Source organism: Brassica oleracea, chromosome C6, assembly GCF_000695525.1.
Source record: "Brassica oleracea var. oleracea cultivar TO1000 chromosome C6, BOL, whole genome shotgun sequence".
Classification (NCBI taxonomy): domain Eukaryota; kingdom Viridiplantae; phylum Streptophyta; class Magnoliopsida; order Brassicales; family Brassicaceae; genus Brassica; species Brassica oleracea.
Window position 1 is genome coordinate 29096551 of NC_027753.1, and position 1003 is coordinate 29097553.

Genomic DNA, 1003 nt, shown 5'->3' on the forward strand with positions numbered 1-1003 from the left:
TTATATAAAACAAATAGTGTACGGAACAAAATATAAAATTTGAATTCAAAAAATTAAACAATTTATCGAACAATAAATTAAATTATTTTCTTATTTTACCTAAATTAATTTCAAAATATAGAATTGTAATAAACTATTTTTAAAAAAAATTAATAACTTTAGAAAAATTTATAAAATTATACGGTTGCAAAATTATTTATTTTTAGAGTTTTAGTCGATTTAGTTAAAAATAGTTTATGGTGGACAAAAAAAATGTCAGAAAAAGGTAAACCAAAAAAATACACCACTGACAAATCTTTTATGAGTTAGAACCCGTCGACGTTTCATTAATAATCCAAAATAGAAATAAAATATCCGAACAGAGAAAACATGCAAGGGAAAAAATATCCGAAGTTTATGATGGAAAACAAAGATAATAACAGTTTTTAAAAATGCATGGAAAAGACGTTGACGGGCTGATAGGAATATAATAGATATTTCCAATCACTCACGGCAGCGCTTGCGGTTGTTCTGAGCGTCTGAAATCTCTGGAGGATCTGATGCAGCACATTCCTCATCGACCTTGTCTCCCAAAACATACGGGCCCGATGATGCTGCCAATCCTACGTCACCTTCACTGCTTGGAAGAATGTTCTCACTGTGCTCCTGAAATACATGAACGTGATGACAAGTAAAATTAGACAACCTTGCCATGGTTCTCTATGATGGTATCTTCAGTGATGGTGGAGATAGTGAAGGTACGGTGATTGCTATTAATGGCTTCCATCAATTTGAGAGCTCTCTATGTTTTGGGCTGGATCTTAGCAAGTAGCTATGAATAAATCAAACACTATGTTGCTGGCCTGAGATTTGAATCGACCTAGAGAGCCTGCAACAACATAGACGGTGAGGTTCTTGAGTATATTGAGCTCCACCAAGCCAGACACACTCGTTTTCAACACCTTGTTCCCTATCTCTCTTCTAATTACTGTCATGTCCCTCGATGCAGTTCACCGCAACAGGT